This window comes from Suricata suricatta, chromosome 1 (genome assembly GCF_006229205.1).
Source record: "Suricata suricatta isolate VVHF042 chromosome 1, meerkat_22Aug2017_6uvM2_HiC, whole genome shotgun sequence".
Taxonomy (NCBI): domain Eukaryota; kingdom Metazoa; phylum Chordata; class Mammalia; order Carnivora; family Herpestidae; genus Suricata; species Suricata suricatta.
Window position 1 is genome coordinate 138,208,155 of NC_043700.1, and position 18,633 is coordinate 138,226,787.

Here is an 18,633-nt window from a genome sequence, read left to right on the forward strand (position 1 = left end):
CTGTACCATATCTTGTGTTTGGTTTGGTTTTTATGGGTCCACAGTTGAAATACACAATAGCTAGGTGCCAAAAGGATGGAAAAGTCATTTGGAATAAGGATAGAAGCTGAACATGACCTCATGGGAAGAATATTGCTCAGCGGAGACAAGTGGGAACCTTACATAGATGTGGGGGGTTGACACACTGTTCACTTTCCAGGCGAGGGTTGGTGGGGGGCAGCATGCCAAATGCTGGTAAAAATGTTCTGAAGGGCAAACCTTACATGGCCTGAGCATCTGGAATTTTTGTTGGCTTTTTTTCTACTGCTATATTTTCCAACTCTTTGGGCATAGGAAAGCTCTCTTCATTCCCTTGCAGGCTGTTAATTTCCTAATATGTAGGTCTTTCTCTCATTGACTAAATCCAGGTGAAAGGTAAGCAAATGATATATTTATTATCTCACAAAATTCTGTGAAGATTGGGGTTACACTGCCACAAGCCAGGAAACTACCAGAAGAGATGAAGGAGGCCAGGAACAGATCCTTCCCTAGCACCCTCAGAGGAAGCATGGCTCTGCTGACACCTTGATCTTACACTTCTAGTCTCCAGAACTGTGAGACAATACATTTCTGGTGTTTAAGCCATTCATTTTGAGCTACTTTGCTACAGCAGCCCTAGGAGACTAACACACCATCTGAGTCCCTTGAACAAATTGAGTGTGAAATTCTGTGCTTCTAGTGCCTTCTCCCACTGCCTCTTTTGCAAATGTTTTTTTGAGAGCATGAAGATACTAGCTCAGATGGAGTCTCTTGACAGTATCATTCCCGGTGGCTGTTTCTGTGTGACTCCACATTTGTGGTTGAGGTGAACTTGGCTGAGCTATATGAATCTAAGTGTTTCAAAATGGACCTCCACATAAACTCTGGATATCCTTTATTTTTTAATTAGGAAAAACAGTTCTTAAAATGATTTGGGGAGGGTGGAAAACCCTTTTACATCTTAAATGGATTTCACATTAAATATCTGTTAAAATGAGTATAATTGGGCAACCTCAGATAAGTCATTTACCTTAGAAATGGTGGTAACAACAGTTTCCTGCTTATATCAAAGAGTTGCTTTAAAAACTAGTGTGAAACCCCACTATGAACTTGAAAATACTATACACTTTGCTTGACATTAACTAAATTTATCATTATTGTTTTGGATCTTGGAAGCCATATGTTGAATATGGCAGAGGTCTGTTAGCCTAGAACAACTGTGAGAAACAGACCCTTTCTCTTCTCCAAAGGCAATCAGACATACCTTCCCTACGCTGCTTTCTGAGTGTGTAATGAACCTCTGCTGTCATTGTATTTTGGATCTGGCATTTTATAGTAGGCTAGTCTAACTAATACATACAGTTACTGTATTTGAGTATTAAATTTAGTTTACTTAGTTCATTTTTCAGGTTAGCATCTTTCTCCTAATCCTTCCATGTCTCCAGATTCCCTTCATAATTAAATTCAAAATTGTTAACATGGTTCACAAAACATGTTCTGATTTCTCCCTACTTTTCCATCATGTTTCTTGCCACTCTCTACTTTTCAGATAATTCTCCAATGAAAAAGAAAAACTTTCCTTCCCTCTAACTTTCTCATTTCTGTGTTTCTTGCTCTCCCTGAACTGCTTTCTCTTTTCCTTGCCTTTTTTGAGATTACCTCAATTCTCACCTCCTGAAAGTCTTTCCTAATTCTCCCCACTCTTCCAGACTAACTATTCATCTTATATTTTCCCACAGCACTCCATGCCGTTCTCATAATACTTACTTTGCTCTATTGTAATCATTGGTTTGATTTAGGGACTTGTCAACTGACCTAGAGTTCATTGATAGCAGAAGACTTTCTTTGAGACATTTTTGTATCTCTAGTTTCTACTAGAGTCCGTGAAATGTTTTTCAAATAAGCAAGCAATTTATTTCAGCACTATTGAGTGCTTCACATGTGTCAGGCACCTTAAGTGCCGGGGATCCAAAAATTGACAAGGCCCCTGCCTTCATGGAGATTACAGTCCAGTGGAGGAGACAGACATTAATCAAATAATCAAACAACAACAACAACAACAACAAATAACCTTGGTAAATGCTGTAAATATGCATATACTACCCATTAATAACATTCCAGTCTGACTTCTCAGCATTTGAGTACAAGAAATTTATGATTTGGGACTCAAATTGTTGCCGTTTCAGAACATGTAAAAATATTGATTCCTATAAATAATAATCAGACCTATCACATAGTGAGCCCTTTTTATGGGTGAGGCACTTCATAATGATCACATTAAGATCTTATTGAATCCTCAAGAATCCCTATCAGTTATAGACTACTATTACAGATAATAAATTTTTAATTATGGTCTCTAGACCAAACTCAGAACCTTCTACCCAAAAGTGTAGTTAGGCATGGCTTGGTGAATTCGTTTCTGGCCATGTCTTGTACCACGCTCTGATCATGGTATCAATCTACAACGTGCTCTTCTTCACAGAGGGACTTAAAAAGAGATGCTTCTTAGATCTGGTGAAATTTCAACTCCAAATCATGGGCATCTAATGTATTCCTGTGAGCTCTTAGGTAAGCCTGGGAAAGTATACCTCCATGTGAGGGTTTACTGCATGCCTCCCCCCCACCCCCCCCCCGCCCCACACCTTTCTTTTCTTTTTTTCCACTGTCTCTATATAATCATCCCCATTTTTCATATGGGAAGTTGGGACTTAGTGGGATAGTAAGTGCTATGTCCAGAGGTGTGATGTGATTTGCCTAAATTCGGTATGAAAAATAAAGAAAGCTCTGTTTTCTTTTCTTTTTTTAAGTTTATTTTTGAGAGAGAGGGAGAGAGACAGAGTGTGAGTGGGGGAGGGTTGAGAGAGAGGAAGACACAGAGTCTGAAGCAGGCTTCAGGCTCTGAGCTGTCAGCACAGAGCCTGACACGGGGCTTGAATTTACAAGCTGTGAGATCATGACCTGAGCTGAAGTCGGACACTTAACTAACAAGCTACCCAGGCACCCCAAGAAAGCTCTGCTTTTGTATATATGAGAATTGATGGCTCATACAGACAATTAGAAAAAAATATATAGGTTAATAATTTTAGGTATTTAAAAAAACAAAGCACTCGAATTTTTCAGGTGATACATTTCTGACCTTTGATTGTAGAAGAAATTGGAATTTTATGATCATTCATTCATTCATTCACATATGGGAGTAAAAATGTTCCATAGGACACTGGTCCTTGCTCTGGAGAATGAAGGAGATATACAAGCAAATGTAGAGATATACAAGCAAAAATACTAATTGCTATGATAGAGCAGCTTTTACATATTATGAACGTGCAAAGAAAGTGATAGCTGTATTTCCATGGATGGTCAGGAGCAATGTTACTGAGGAGGTGACATTTAATCTGGTCCCCTTAGTTTGAGTAGAAATTCATGAAACAGAGAGAGAGGGAGGGGGAGGGGGGGAGAAAGAAAGAGAGAGAAACTATATAAAGGGCAGAAGTACAGAGTGTACAAGAGCTTGGAGAGATTACAGGGAACATAGGAAAAGAGTAAAGAATTCAGTTTGCTTGTTATAGAGGATCCTGGGAGTGTGGCAGTTGTGAGATCGTGGCTGGGGGGAAGGTGGGCTAAATCCTGGAAGGCTTTGTAGACTCTGATATGACTAGAAGTGAATACATTGTCTTATGTAAAATGTAAAATATGAGGTTAACGAAGACATTTAAGACAGGGAAAGGACATAACTATATTGGTGTTTTCAAATGGTAACAGTGGAGATAGAAAAGAGGAATTGCTTTGAGAAGGATCTTTTCAAGAAAAATTTAGGAGATAGAAACTCTCATCAGAGATAAAACTGATGGCAAAAATTATTTAGGGGAGAGGAAAGACTGGAGCTGTGCTTTCCAATAGGATAGCCACATAAGGCTATTTAAATTTAAATTACATTACATGCAGTGAAAATTCATCTCCTCAGCCATACTAGCCACATTTCAAGTACCCTATGATCACCATATTGGACAGCACAGACACAGAACATTACCATAATCACAGAAAGTTGTGGTTTTTTTTTTTTTTTTTTTTTTGTAGAAAGTTCTGTTGGACAAGATGGGACTAAAAATTACTCTGTTTTAAGTTTCGGCAGTGAATGACAATGACACATCAAAACAGGGAATATAAGAAAGTTTGAAAGAGAAAAATAAGGACTTCCATTTAGATACAGTGTGTTTTAGATACTATTGGGCATCCAGGTAAAAATATCAAGCAAGCTGTTGGAAATTAGATGTGGTATTCAGGAGAGAGACAAGGTTAGAGACAGATATATCAGAGTCTTCAATTTATAAGTACAGGCTGAAGCCATAGACGTGGTATGAGAAGAGGACCAGGAATAGATCTTTCTCACTTATAGGGAAGTAGAGAAATAGTAGTAGAGTATGAAAAGTGATCCAAGGAAGATTAATCTGAAAAGCCAGAGAAGAATTCTGATAGAGTGATAAAGTCAATAATGACGAATTAGGCAAAAAATACCCAAAGCCTTAGAGCATCCAAATAGGATTTTTCCTTAAAAGATTTCTCTAGTTTTGGAGGTCAGTAAATCATTAGTAATCTTGCCTTCAATGATTTCCATGAGTGTTGGGAGAAGAAGCTAGATTTCAGCAGAGCTGAAATGAAATTGGTGTATGGGGGGAGGGGGTGGGGAAGGTACAGGGGAGAAAAGTTCTCCCTTCCTTCTTTCTGGAAGTTTGGCTGTGAGGATGGCAAAGAGAGGTAATTAGCTTAAAGGACAGGAAAGGATAAGGAAAAAGTTTATTTTATAGAAAGTGTAGAACTTGAATTTTCTTTACCTATAAGTTAGGAGTGGGTGGAGTTGAAAAGACTTAAATGGCCTCCAGGTAAAGGTATTTACTGACCCAAGTGTCAGAGACAGTGGAAGGACAGATGGGTGAATTTTGAAAAGGGAAAAAGATACTTCTGTTTCCCAGAGCCAGGATGGAAAGAGAGAATGATTAATAGTTGAGGGTGGAGGTAGAGAAATTTGGAACTGTTCACATCTTAGTTTTGTAACTAATATTTTCAACTATATAGACTATACAGAAACATTATGTACATGGCTAACATTGAACTTTGATAAAAGCCAAAGGCATGCCAATTCATAAGATTTTGCATCAGAGGAAGCTAATGAAGTCTAAAAGGACAATTTTCTAGACGAGGATGATTTATGGTAAATCCATTAGCTAGCTTCCTGTTGGACTTCTATGGAGCAGGATAATAATCAGCTCAGAGGTGAATTTTGTGGTAAATAACCTCCAAGGAAGACAAAATGAATAAATGAATAAATCTTTACACATCAAAGTCAAACTTCAGAGCACCAAGTACAGAAAATAAAAGAAAACCTGAATCACTCACAGAGAAAACACTAACTACAAGGGTAGGTAATTATATTGGCAATAGACTTCTCAGTGCAACAATAGAAGACCCAGGAAAGAAGGGAAATATCTTTAAAGAAAACTTACTTGCCAATCTACTATGCCCAACTGCACTATGATTCCAGGGCAAAGGTAAAATGAAGACACTGAAGGGTAATCCAGAAAGAATTTACTAGTTATACATGCTCATGGAAAAAATTACTCAAGGACATACTTCAGGAATAAAAACTTTTGAGTGTACAGAAAGAAAGAATGACAAGTGAGAGGCAATGTGATAAAAGAAATTGGTAAACATGGCAGTATCTAAGTAATCACTAACTATAAATAGTAAAAATAATACTGATTAGTTTGGAAATAAAACAATATGGAGGTAAAATACTAGATGATAATGTATAAAATAGGAATGTGAGTAGAGTGAAAAGTTCAGAACTTTTACTTATTCAGGAAGAAGAGAGTTAAATTGTTACATATTTTAAGTCAAATTACACGCCTGAAAATTATAAGGGTAACCACTCAAGTTATAGAATATATAAAATTCAAATAACTCAAAATCTGAGAGCAAAAAGAGGTCAAACTTAAGCCAAGAAAGAGAATAGGAAAAGGGAATTCTAGAGAATTTTTCATATTGCCCTTATTGACCCCTATTTATTTATTTACTATCTATCTATTTTATTTATGAGAGCTCTATGATTTAGTTACTTATAAGAGAGCTGCAAGTGAGCAAGGGGCAGAGAGGTAGGGTGAAGCAGAATCCCACCAGGTGCAGTGAAAGTGTGGAAGAAAGAAGGAGAGAGAGTGTGGGGCCCAGGGAACCTGAAGTGGGGCTTGAACTCACAAACTAAGATCATGACCTGAGCCAAAGTCAGATGCTTAACCAACTGAGCCACCCTGCCATCCTGGCTCTTTTTAATTTTAATTTTAAAATGTTTCACTATCAATTGTGAATGTTTTTGAGTTTATGAGTTTAAGAAAAAGGGAGAATAGGCAGTTTTCCTCCATACCTATGACATGCCAACCCACATAGTGCTAAACGTTAGTGTTACATAGTGTCATTTTTGTGGTGAAATGACTGTATGCATAGCAATTCCAGCAGAAATGAGAGAAAGCTATTAGAGGAGTTTAGCAAAGTTTTAGATATATGACCTATTTATAAAAATCAATAGTATTTTCCTATGCAACAATCAACTAGATAATATAATTGAAATAAGATGCTATTTATAATATCACCCCATATGAGTACATTTTTAGAACCAATCTAGAAAAGAAAGTCAATATCTTTGTGGAGAAATATTCAAAGCTCCATTAAAAACATGAAATAAGCTTTGAATAGATGGACAGTCTGATTTAATGTAGTACAGATGTCAGTTTTCCTCAAACAAATCTACAAACTCAATACAATTCCAGTCAAAATAACATTTATATTTTTTAAAGAACTTGAAAAACTCCTTATAAAATCTGGAAAAATAAAAGTCTATGCATAGCTAAGCCACATTTGAAAGAGAAGAGAAAAGAGAGAGGATTTACTGTATCAGATATTAAGACACTTGATAATTATGTGGTTTAAAGTTATTAAAAAATCATTGGTTATGGAACAAATAGTGGAATAGAATAAAGACTCATAAATTGAACTTTGAATATGGGAAACATACAGCTGACAGGTAAAGTGACATATTAAAATAAAGATGAAAGATTATTTTAGTGTCACTGGAACATTCCTCACAGAAGAAGAAAAAGAAATTCGGATTCTTATTTTATACCATATACGAGGCAATGCTACATGAATTAGAGACATCATTGTGAAGGGTAAAAATTCTAAACCTAATAAAATATTTATTAAAAAACAACAACACCAACGACAAAAACACAAACTCAATGAAAAATGAGTTCAGGGTATGAAAAGGCAATAGAAAGAGGGAAGTCTGAATGGCTAACAGATTCACAAAAGGAGAGCTCAAATGTAATCAAAGGAATTAAAACCAACAGTGAGATGCCATTTAAAGCAATCAGAACAGCAGACAGTAGAAATGTGCCTACAAAGTAGAGGTCAGGATATGTAATGATAGATACTTTAACGTTCTCCTGTGGATATGTGGGGTGGTCTGTTCATTGCTGTTACGCCCTATGGTCTGGCATGTTCTTGGGTGTTTATCCCAGCGAGTTTCTTGTGCATATCTATGAAGATACATATAAGTAAATGTTAAAATATGAAATAATGTGTATGTTAGATGTGATGAAAGCATGAGATATTTGAAGAGGAGAGAAGGTGGGGCAGCAGGTTGGTGAGATGTCTGCAAGTTTGTTATTTTTCCTTTTGGGTTTGAGTTTTGAGGAAAGGATATGAAACCATCTGGATGGGTTTGGGGGAATCAGAGTGACTGGGCTATTTATGCATATTTTTATGCAAAGCCTTGCCTTTGGCATGAGTCACATCTAACATGGTGAGAGAAGGAAATAAACACAGATGGAGGAAGGTGTCTAGAGGAATGAGCCTGAGGTCTTGTGCCTGATTCCACACTGCAGGTCATGTGAGGGCAATGAGTGGACTGGAGACATGGACTCACAATAAGGAGGCGGCAAGGTGTGGGGACTTCCTGAGAGAACAAACCAATGGCTGTGCCCACTGACGGCCGCAGTGGGTGTCTGCGTGACGCTCCGCGGGGCTAGGGGTGATGAGCCACATTTCAGTAGATGTCATCATAGCAATCCCAGGGGCCAAACTCCACCCAGCTACTTCATAAATCCACATACCAAGAGAAGGCATAAAGACCTACAGCTGAGGAATGTAAACACTCCTTCCTAGGGTAGTTAAAATTACGTGATTTCTCACACACCTACAGACAACATAGTGCTAAATGTTAGTTTAGCACTATAGGAGAGGAGAAAGGGGAAGAGGAGGTCTGCTAAAAAGACTGAAAACTTACCCCCAAAGAGAGTTAACCTGAAAGAAATAGTTAAGCAGGAAGAGATGTCTTTAACTGGCATAGGGGATTAGATCAGTTTTAAAATAAGAAGGCACTGCATTTCCCCCTTGCATATCTGAGTGTAAAGTTTGTGGTATGACCTTGGTACATTGCCATATGTATTGTCATTGCACCAAATTAAGTACGTGATTCAGGCAGTTCTTTTTCATACGAGGTCTAAACAGATGGAAACCCCATGGAGCAAATTACAGGATGATTCAGAGCAGGAAACACACTTTCACAAGGAAACAATCATAAGGCAATGGTAATCATGTGTAATGGGTTCACCCATGACTATTAAACAGAGGCCCCTGTGGGATAATATCAGCCTCTATGACTCTTACTGACTTTGACAAGCTAAGAAACTTGAGTTGGCCTGCCTCAGGTGAGGCAGGACTCCCATGGCATTCCTCATGTCCTCTCTTCTTCCTCCCTCCCTCCCTTCCTTCCCTCCTTCCTTCCTTCCTTCCTTCCTTCCTTCCTTCCTTCCTTCCTTCCTTCCTTCCTTCCTTCCTTCCTTCGTTCCTTCCATCTGACAGATGCTACCCTTTGCTTTTCAATTCTTGGCTATTATTTTCCATTAATAAAATGCATGTACCTTGATTTAACACTGATTTAAAGCAATTTCTCCCCCCCCCCCTTTTTTTTGGTTGCCAAATCTTCTTCTAGTTACTTCTTCCTACTGTGTTTTGAGTAATAATATCTACCAGCAGGGAGAACTTGTTTTAAGACAGCAGTTTCTCATTATTAATTAATCAAAGATCTAGAACAGCTCAAACGAGCACTTCTGGTCTGCTTCTAGACCTAGCCACTACCAATGCACCACCTTAGGATATTGTAGACTACAGGTTCCCTCTATGCTCATTTATCACCTTGAGGAGCTCCAAAATGGAAACATAGTAAACAAAGAAGATAGTATAGTGCAGTTTGGGGCAAAGAACATGACTGATTATTGAACTGGTTCACATCCTAGTTTTGTTTTTCACTTAGGCAAGATACCAAACTGAGTCTCTCTCATTCATTTAAAGAGATAATAAGACTTTCCTCATTATCGTAGGGGAAGTTTAGATGGTTCAATATGCATAACAGTGAGGAGGGGGAACCAACCACTTAATTTCCAACATTTAGGGGAATTTTACCCTACTTTTATCTAACTTTAGCTTTGTAAACAAGGAGGCTCTAAATAGGAATAGAAAGTAAAGTTATTTGAGAAGTTTTGGTAAATCCTCCAGTGGAATTTCTCCCAGAAAGTGAGAAAGTAAATGAATGACTCTACAGTGAGTAACACACGTTTCTCAGAGTGAGGTAGTATCCAGTTCTTTAACAAATCAGCAGAGATCATTGAACAAATTTTGGTGATAGATCATGAGTAGTAGTTTCCCGGAGCTGCTCTAACAAAGTACCACAAACTGGGTGACTTAACAGAAATGTACTGTCTCATAGTTCTGGAGGCAGGAAGTCTGAAATCAAGGTATCAGCAGGGCCATACTCTCTTAAATCTGTAGTGGAGAATCTGTCCTTGACTCTTCTGGCTTCTGCTGTGTATCAGCAATCCTGGGCACTCCTTGGCTTGCAGGTGATTCACTCCAGTGTCTATAATCAGATGGCTATCTTCTCCCTGTGTGTCTTTACCTCATCTGCCTTCTGTGAGTGTTGATGTCCAAATTTTCCCCTTTTCCTAAGGGCATTTGTCGTATTGATTAAAGGGCACATCCTGTTCCATCATGACTTCATTTTACCGAATTACACCTGCGACAACCCAGTTCCAAATAAGGTCCCATTCTAAGGTATTGGGAGTGAAAACTTCAACATACGAATTTGGGGGCGGGGGGTGGTGGGAATACAATTCCACCTATAACAGGGAGAAAGGCTAACTCATAGCCAGAGGAACTAATCAAGAACCTTGGTGTGTGTGGGTGGCTCAGTCGTGTCCGACTTCGGCTCAGGTCATGATTGAGTTCACATCAGGCTCTGGCTGACAGCTTGCAGCCTGGAGCCTCCTTCGGATTCTTTGTCTCCCTCTCTTTTTCTGCCCCTCTCCTGCTCGTAGTCTGTCTGTCTCTCAAAAAAAATATAAATAAACATTAAAAGAGTAAAAAGAACTAACCAAGACCCTTGATAATTTTGTATATTCTGTATTCTTTCAGTCCTGAGTCAATAAAAATTGGGGACTTAACTGGACCCTTGGGTATTCATCACTGGTTGGAGAGATGTTTGGAGGCTGGGCAGGCCCACTGGAAGCATAGTTCTATTCCAGAAATGGTTTGGCATATGGAGCTTACCAGGGGTAAAGACTGTGGTAATGTGTGGGCGAGCCAGTAGGAGAGGTAGACAAGTCCAGACACAAGTTGAAAAGAACCTTTCTGCTCTGGACTCACTTCCCAGTGCATTGCAGAAAGCAGTTCCTACTGGACCCACGGAAAGCTCCTTCTCAATAGAATGTGACCTTCTCCTTCCAAAGTCACAGATTTATGAATTTTCCTGTTGGTTTCTTTATTTTCATCTCCCTAGTTGCTTGGAGGAAAATCAGGATAATTCTGACAGTAGAACTTTTAACTTAAGGCCTTTTATTGCTTCTGGGTCTGTGGTTTTGGGTATTACTCATACATTTACATCCTTGAGTTGTTGAAATGTGGTCATTAATTAATCAAATAATCTAAGTAAAACCTTCCCTGTTAGGCATTTCTTTTATCATTTCTCCAGTGAGTTTGAAACTGGGTTTCCAATAATTTCTAATCATGAAAGATCCTCTGGCTTAGGACTCACGGTAGAAAAGTTCATGGAAAGCGTAGGGTGTTAACTTCTTTCCTGGCTGTATTCCATCTGGTTTTAAATTGCTCTGCTTGCTTTGGCTTTCCCACATTACCTCTTTATGTGGGTGTTATAGGAACCTTCCACTAATGTCCAGTGTAACTCACCCCTTCCCTCAAAATCTTGCTACAAAAGGTTGGAAAAAACCTGGTGGTACTCTTACCTAAAAATTCAGGCCAAAGGATAGACAGAGGTAACAAGGAGGGGGAAGTTGGGAGTGGTCATCTTTTTTCACACTTAACTGTGAGGAACAATCAGGAAAGAACTCCACAGAGAGAATGGCCCTCCAGTGAGCCCTCTGAAGGAAATATGGATCCCATGAGAATTTCAAGTTCACCTAGAGGTTTAAGAAAGGATTAGCAATTCGGGTGTGCTACCAGCCAAAGGCAGAAAGGAAGTTAGTCTTGTGCTGTGGGTGGTCAGATGTCCATGGAGCTATGAGATTATCTGAGAGCGGTAAATAGCAATGAAGAAAAACAAAGAAGGGATTCTTTCTAAGTCGGCAGCTGTACTACTAAGTCATCCAGGTTAGCACTGAGCACTTAGGGGGGTGTTCAAATGTAGAGAGCACCACACTCTCTCATAATATATTTTCATTAAAAAATTATTTTTACCTGCCATTTTGTAATTATGAAAATAATACATAAACACTGAAGAATAATCAGACTGTATGGAAAAAAAATTAAGGAACTGAAAAAGATACATACTATAGACCTTCTACCACAATTATTTTCATTATTGCATATTACCTTCTAGATTTTATCTAATGCATTCATTTTCCTTGAACTGCAGCTCAATCTGCTTAATATTAAATCATAAACATTTTCCCATGCCACAGTCTTTATCATTTTCCACAGCAATATACTACTAGTTCATTGTATTATGTATGTGAAAGCATTTTTCCTATGGTGGGATATTGGGAAACATGTGCTTTTATGGGTAACTTGAATTATATTCTTCATAGATAGTGTTTTGATTCATTGTGATTGTGGGGAATACATTTTCTAGAACCATATTGGGTTCATTAGACATAAGAATTTATTAAAAATGAGAATTACCCAGTTCCTATACCACAAGCCACTTGTAGGAGGTGAGTATTAAGATGTTGGTAACATGGAATTAGTATTCTAAAAAAAAAAATGAAAGAAAGAAAGAAAAAAGAAAGGAATGGAAAGTGCTCTTTGGGTGTTAAAAGAAAGTCAAAGATAATTTTCAGGCATTAGTAGAGAGATTACTGACTATAATAATGTATTTTTGTGTTCTGGATAACAAGGCATTCGGCATGGTCTGTCAAAATGAAGCCAGAATTCCAAGTAGAAATGCAATAATGTTAAGAAAACTTTTCTTGGCATTATAAGCTCACACATGTACTTTTATATGATACAAAGTTGAAAAAAAAGGTTAAATTTCTGAAGTATTCAGGCCACAGCTATAAAAAAATTAAGGTTTTAAACTAGATTTATGAAAGTAAGAAAATATATGTTATGGTATGCTAAATGCTATTCTAAACAGTGCTTTTTCATGCTGGCAAGTGCTCTACTTCTGCCAACGTGAACAATTATTTTTGCTGGCCCAAAACAGTTCAAACAAAAACAGAAGCCAGCCACCATTTCTTAACATACTAAAGTTGAAAATTTCAAACATTTAATGGAAATTATTTTCACATTTATTTCATTGGTATTCAAAGGAACTAGTAGGAATTCCATAATAATTTGTGTTTATGATAAAAGTAAATTGCTAGTGTAAAGTTATTTGGAGGTTAGAAGTATGATAAGTGGAGATGATTTAGAAAGAAACAAGTATGTCTATTTTAAAACATTATTATTAGCTTCTTCCATCTTTGACCCTCACAGACTGTGTAAGAGTCTGAAAAAGACACGGTGAGTGGACTCCCAAATATTCATTCTTTTTTCATGTTTAACAGAAACCAAATCCCTCAGTGAGTTCCATGGATTCAGCTAAAATACTTCCCCAGACTTGCTTACAGTTTGGAGTAGCTACATGACATTTTCAGCTGATGAAATAATTGACAAAATCTACTAGATTCTACTCCTTTACTCTTTACTCACCAGGTAGTTGAAGGTAACATCCAACTTGAGACATCTCACAGCAAGGATGAGGAATTAGCTACCTAATGAGAATGAGGAATGAAGAGGAAGTGGGATCCTGGGTCACCAGGACATTGGAACCACTGCACTGTGACTCTGCACTTCTGTTTACATGAGGCAAATTATGTGAGGCTCTTTGGGTAAGCCACTGTCATCAGTTTTCTGCTACCTACAGTCTACACAAATGCTAAAGGAGGCAGAGCCCTTGATAATAGCCTCTTTTTGTATCTTGTACTTCTATTTACAAACTGTCCACTAGTATAATAATGTGTTTAGTGATTTTTGTCCTCAAATCTTCTGAGCTATTAATTACATTAATGACTTAACATTTGTAAAGCATTCTGTCTTGTTCATATTTGTATTTAATCTTACAAGTATCTGACACATCATGTGAATGTAATAAATATATATTTTTTCAGGTAATTTGGAAAGCTGTTTTGACTCCAGAATGCACGTGCTCACACACACACACACGCACACATGCACATCTTTACATAAATACAGGTATGCACAAACATTCTATATATTTATAAGTTATATGTTTTAAAATACTTGTATTGCTTTGAAGTACTCAGATATTGAAGAATTATTCTATAAGAATAATTGTCACTATTTCCTTTCCAATTAGGATTTGCATATGATTGTAATAATGGACACGTATGTGTCTCATTGAATTCTAAGGTCGTAGGGAAACATAAGGGAACTGATGTGGCTGAAAGGGAGATAAGGAAACAGTGACTTTGAATGTCCAGCTGCATTTGTCGGGCCACCTGAATAAGCATTCTGTAAAAGCAAAACAAAGCAAATACACAGGATTTTAAACTCAAGTAACTTTTGGAAATACAGCATGTTACACTGTCTTTTTCCTGGTGATTCATGGGTCCATTAAAGTTGCCTACAGTAGAGAAATCTGTTTTACTCTGTCTAATCTGGCATTTCCCAATATTATCTGATCAGAAACCCTTCTATCCAAGTTATACCTATTAATAATGCTCAGGGGAGATACTTTTGTGACACATCCTCTGAGAAAACCTGCAATCTAGTGACCAGAAACATGAAAAATCACCACTATTACATGGTATTGATCTAGACTAGTTAGTGTTATTAGACAGTAATCAGAAATAAAACACACGACTTTTGGAAAAGAGAAGAAAAATGAAGAGGTTTTACAGAAGACAGAAATACCTAGTTTACCATAAAGGTGAGACATTTATTTTGTTCCCTATTTTAGCTCTGGTAGCCAGAGTAACACATAAGTGTAATAAATAAGTGCTCAATAATTACTTGTTGGTGGAAGGAAGGATTGATGGAGAGGCAAGGAATCTCATGGGATACCAGTATTCCAGAGAAACGTTCTGGGGAAGTTGCCTAACAGCCATGGTTTGATAAGCTTTCTGGAGACTTGAACATGCCTCACATACTGATTTTTCTCCAAATTCTCATTGTTTAAAACTTTTGAATTTTACTCTAATGACAGTAAATATGTGGACTTGATATCTACCAATCAGAATTTTCTCAACATAGTACTCCAGGCAACTACTACCAGTTGATTGGCATAAGAGAGCGAAAACCATCTCTAACATAACAATTGCCATCTCTAATGTAGGCCTTACTATTATTTTTTCTTGCTCAAATAATTTATACTTATTCCATAATCACTAGCCCAATGTCCCTAGCATTATCTGAAGATGATTACTTACTTTTTCCCCTCAGATGTTATTGTGGTTGTTTTAAAATGACCACAAATTCTTTGATATTTCTCTTCAACAGATAGAAACTAATTCCTTGTCCACTAAGTGTGGGCTGGAGTAGATTTAATGAATCTCTTCTAATGAAAAGAATATAATGGAAATGACATGTGAAACTTTGAAGATGATATGAAAAAAAGGACTGGGACTACCTGCTAGTTTTTTCTTTTTTTCCTTCTCTCTAGTTCTACTTTTTCTCTCTCTCTGATAATTCAGTGTGGAGGAAGCTACCTTCCAGGCTAGAAGCCCATGTGGTGAGGACTACGACCTCACTCGCAAACAGCCATGTGAGTGAGCAGTCTGGAGGCGGTACCCTCAGCCCCAGTCGGGCCTTCGGATGAAACTGCCGTGTCTGCCGGTAGGCTAACTACAACCTGATGAGAGGCTCTGAGCCAGCTCCACCCAGATAAGCAACTTTTGAATTCCTGACCCATAGAAACTAAATGATACATGATTACTATTTAACCACCAAGTTTGGGGCTACTATTTAATATAGAAATGGGTAACTCATTCAACAGTTTAAGAACTTTTTGAAATGTTTATTTATGTTTGGGAGAGAGAGACAGAGTGTGAATGGGGGAGGGGCAGAGAGGGACACATAGAATCTGAAGCAATCTCTAGGCTCTGAACTGTCAGGACAGAGCCCCACTTGGGGCTTGAACTCATAAACCACAAGACTATGACCTGAGCCAAATTCAGACACTTAAACAACTGAGCCACCCAGACACCCCAATAGTTTCAAGAACTTTTAAAGAAATAGGACTCATTTACAGCTCCTTTTAAATCCCTCCCTCCTCTATTCCCAACTTTATTACTTTGCTATGGCCAAATTAGGTAGTTATCCACAAATTCCTGTTTGTTTGTTTGTTTGTTTTTCTTCTAAAGCAGGGGTCAGAAAACTTTGTTAAAAAAGGCCAGATAGTAAATATTTTAGGCCTTGTGGCATCTGGCCTTTGTCACAACTACTCAACTTTACTCTTGTAGCATGAAAGCAGCTGTAGACAATATTTACATGAATGAGTATGACTTTTCTAATAAAAGTTTATTTATGGTCACTGAAATTTGAATTTCACAGAATTTTCACATCATGAAGTATTATTCTTCTTTTATTTTTTCCCCCCAACCATTTAAAAATGTAAAAATCTTTCTTAGCTTGTAGGTCACCTAAAACCAGGCAGTGGGCCGGATTTGGCCCACAGGTATAGTTTTCTAATTCCTGTATTGAGTTAATAGAATTCTTCATATTCAACTGTCACATGGAAGCCCAAAATAAAGACATATTTCAGACAATAGCCATGTGACCACATTATGGTTAATGGGATGTAGGTGAAAATGATATGTGCAAATTCAGAATCATGCTCTTAAAGGGAAGTAGTGGACTGCCCCCCCCCCCACTTCACCCCTTTATTCCCCTTTCTCACTTTTCACTGGCTACAGTGAAGACCATCTTGGACCCTGTAGATGACAGAAATGTCCTTGGGATGGTGGGACAAACAGAAAAAGCCAGAATTCCAAGTTTTGGATCATGAGCAGTCATACTGTTACAAGGGTGAGAAATAGACCACAATCATGTTTAAACCTGTATGTTTTTAGATCCCTTCACATGTCACCGAGTGTGAGCTCTAACTAATTCAGCTGGTTAGTCTCTTAATGTAATTAATGCAAGGTTGATGTGTTGTACTTTCAAGAATCACTGCAAGACAGTATTAACAGTATGTGTGGAGTTTAAAAAATAATCATTCTTGGTTACTTATCAAGTCAGGGTAGTCTGGACGTAGGATAGCTTTGACTATTCAAAAGTCAGAATTTCTTAAAAATTGCAGATATTTACCTTTCCTTCTGATTGTTGATTTCCTGCAATTTGGATGTGAACAAATGTGTTTTGTATCCCTTTTCTCCCACCTCTATCATGCTTATGGCCAAGAGTGGAACATTTTCAATGGAGAGAAATGGAAACAATTCACTCTTTATAATCTCTGAAGAAGAATTCATTCACAGAATCCTTTGTGGAGCTTATTTATATAAATGAATGGTTTAAAATCTTCCCCCTCCCCACTAAGTATCCCATGGTCCTATGGATCATCTCATTCATATAACTGAAAGAAAATGTACTCATAATAGATAAACTTATCTTGTGAGCACTTTTTATTTTCCATAGCAGAACTTGGGGGGTCCAGGGTGTGAACAACAGTGAAAAAGAATCCCACAGTCGAAGTCTGGAGAGCACTATGAGTATCACCAGCCATCACTTGGCAGCACCAGAACACCAGACATTGTCCAAACACAATTGTTGGAGTTCTTGTGCTGATACACAGTGTTTCCCATTCATCTCTCCCCCTTTCTCTACCTCTTTCCCCGCCAGAAACCCAACTCACTTTAAGTAGGCACACTCTTCCAAGCCCTGGCTGTTAGTGTCCCCAAGAGATTTTGGGGAGATGCAGCCTTGGCTGAGGGTTAGAGCCAAAGGCCAGCCAGCAAAGGGAACAGTGTCTGGGTTTTGAGAACAGCTGGAGCTTCGGAGAGAGAAAAGCAGCCTGGTGAATGAGGAAAGAATGTACTTGTCATTTCAGAGGAAGAAACTTCGATTTCCCTCCTGCTTCTGCCAGCAAGTGTTTATTGGAAAGGAGAGTGGTGGTGATGGGCAGGTGACTTTCAGTTAGGATTTTATGGAATTTTTCATGTTTATTTTACCATTTCAAAGCGCAGATAGATGTACAAATCCCACAGTATAACTATTCTGAATTCTGCTCATGTTTTTATTGGATAAAGGAGGGTTGTTCCTCAGTTATTTTTAAAAATGCCGCCCCTGGTCCATTTTGAAACTCTGCTTGCTTTCCTTGTATGTGAGCTAATATTTGTTATAGGGATTTTGGAGAAAATGGAAGGTGAAGGCAGAAGGGAGGAGAAATCCTGTTCTGTGAACATGAGCTGAATTCACAGATGGGGGAATTGAATGGGCCTGTTCAGACAAGATAGGGATGTTTTAGCTCACACCAAGGTGAGCCTATAAAAAATGTGATGAAGTTGGGGGGAAATAAAGTTTTTAAGATGTTCATATTCTTTGGTCATGTCTTAAGTTCTCTGATTTTCTTGGATTCTTATGGAAAAGGATAGAAAAACAGAGACTATTTTCCCACTCTGAATTCCTTTTGTTAGACTCGGAGAGTTTGAACTGATTTTAAGTATCATTTATGAAATGAACAAGAAGTTCAATATTAATATTTAAAATGTAGTAATTGTTACCATTTAAAGGTCTCAGATCCCTTTCTCAATTCCCAAAATTTTTGTCTACTTCAGGATTCTTCTTTTAATTGTAACTGTTTTTGTATTTGTTTTTTTAAATTTGTCAGTTCTTTAGTTGGATCTTGGGGAATAAATACATCTAAAAGTTACAATAGGGAATGAGACTTTACTGCAAGGATGCAAGGGACCACAGAATCTTCAACTGTATAGTCACTTTAGGTCCCCAGATTTCCCTAACTAGAATGAACACTTCTTGAGAGGAAAAGAATACATTGTGGCCTATTTATCAGTGACCACAGTGAATTTCCTGACCTGGCAAGGTTGATGCAAGCCA